The sequence below is a fragment of the Erythrolamprus reginae genome, chromosome 1 (assembly GCF_031021105.1).
Source record: "Erythrolamprus reginae isolate rEryReg1 chromosome 1, rEryReg1.hap1, whole genome shotgun sequence".
Lineage (NCBI taxonomy): Eukaryota > Metazoa > Chordata > Lepidosauria > Squamata > Dipsadidae > Erythrolamprus > Erythrolamprus reginae.
Window position 1 is genome coordinate 93,711,423 of NC_091950.1, and position 2,526 is coordinate 93,713,948.

The following is a 2,526-nucleotide window of genomic DNA, read 5'->3' on the forward strand; positions in this document are numbered from 1 at the left end:
TGTAAAACCCTCATTGTGTATTGGACAAAATAAATAAATAAATAAATAAAAATAAATAAGCTTATTGCAATTTACAAAACAAATCTCAGGATGAAAAGTTTTCTCGAAACACCTCCATTTGGTCTCAAGCTAAGATCGGGAGCAGCGTGTTTTGCTCCAAGCATAAGGTAAATGTTGTCACATCATGAAATCCTGCTCCCAATTTGAAGCAACTGTTTCAAGCTTGGAATCTCTTGCACCTTTTAAAAAGCATGTATGAGCTGGCAGATGGTGAGCACCTCACTCAGGGCTTCCCATATTCCTCAGTAATAAGATGCTGAAACCCCAGGAAGGCTATTCTGATTAATGTTCCAAGTAATGGTGTGGCTGCATGATTACAGCTATAATTCAGAATGACACACATTCTCAACAGTCCAGTTCTATGATATAAGTTCCTATCTTTCTAGCCGTTAAAACTCCTGACAGATTTTTATCAAGTGTGAAAACATAAATCAGAATGTAGTGACAATGGTTACAAAGCCTTGAAAATCTTCTCATCCATTCTTTGCCTGGAGGCTTTTTTTGCTGTCTCAAAGAGAAGCTCAGCTCACCACTCCTTATACAGTGGTACCTCTACCTAAGAACTACTTACAAACTTTTCTAGATAAGAACTGTGTGTTTGAGATTTTTTTTGCCACTTCTCAAGAACCATTTTCCACTTACAAACCTGAGTCTCCGAAACTGTAACCGGAAAAGGCGGGAAGAAGCTTCCGTGGGGCCTCTCTAGGAATCTCCTGGGAGGAAACAGGGTCAGAAAAGGCGGGGAGAAGCCTCTGTGGGGCCTCTCTAGGAATCTCCTGGAAGGAAACAGGGCCTCCACCCTCCCTGTGGTTTCCCCAATCGCACACATTGTTTGCTTTTACATTGATTCCTATGGAAAAAATTGCTACTTCTTACAAACTTTTCTACTTAAGAACCTGATCACAAAACAAATTAAGTTCCTAAGTAGAGTTACCACTGTATGTTCATTTTCCTTTAACTCCTTTCATTGTCTCAACCACCCAGAAGCACCCACTCCCCTCCTTTATTTCCCACCACTACCCAGAACCCCTTAAGCTCTTCCACAGAGCCAATGACTGACAGACAGGCTTAGCAATAGCAATAGCCAGCGGCACTTAGACTTATATACCACGTTGCTATGCTTTACAGCTCTCTCTAAGCAGTTTACAGAGTGTACATATTGCCCCCACCAAACCTGGGTCCTCATTTCACCAACCTTGGGAGGATGGAAGGCTTAGTCAACCTTGAACACCTGACAGTCAGCAGAATTAGCCTGCAATACTGCATTCAGCCTCCTGCGCCACCATGTGGTGGATTTGCACTGAAGCCCAACAATTCTGGATAGAAATTCAACATTGGATTGAGAAGATATTGAAAAGGACTACGGACACTTGAGATATTTCTGCTGGCTGGAATCACTTCATAATATGTAAATGGAATCACTTTATAATATGTAAATAGATATACTGCTCTTGAGTTAAAATGGTATATACAAAATATGCCCCCATTTTGGTGGAGGGGTACAAATGTTGTCTGGTGGTGGGCACTAATCACTGAGCACTTGTCATATGTTGTGTATGTATTTATATCATTATAAAATCAATAAAAATATTTATAAAAAGAAAAAAAGAGATATTTCTGCTGGGCATTTTACCAGAAAAATTTAATAAAGAAGAAACATATTTAATTATTCACATAGTGACTGCAGCTAGAATTATATGTGCACAAAATTGGAAACTGAATAAGATAGCAAATGAAAGAGAAATATTAAGAAAGCTTATGGATTGTGCTGAAATGAATAGACTTAAACTTAAAGATAAAGAAGATTTGGAATATTATAAAATTTAGGGAAAGTTTTATGAATGGATGGAAATTAAAAATCGTTAAAATGAATAATCATGTTGGAAGTGATGTATAAGAACTAGAAATTAGATGGTAGAAACCTAGATGACGAAAAAAGAAATGGTGGTAGCACTAGATATTAATGTAACAAAGAGCTAAGGTGGTTTATGATTTATATTATTCTGAATAAATAAATTTTATTCTTATTTGTTGATTAGTTTAATTATTAGATTGATGAAATTTTCTTAGTAGATAATGAAATTCTATATGTATATATTGTTAGGCATTGAAGTGGCATTTTTTGATTTCTATAGTCTAAATATCATTGTTAAGTGGCTTAAATGTTGGAGGGATGAAGTTATGACCGTTTAAATGAAAAAAGAAAGTAAAATGCTCAATTAAGTGTTTACTAGATAAGAAATATTATACATAGATATTATTAGGCATTGATGTTGTGTTTTTATTCATGTATGTTTTATTTTAAGGTGGAGAAAAATTAAAAAAAAATGATAGCCCCCCAAAAAACCTCCTGAGCCACCACACAATTAGTCATTCATTTCACTTTATAGATAACATTTTCTTTCATTTCACAACCAATCTGAAAGCTCAATTTCTCCTGCACATGAGATAAGCAGAACCTTCGCA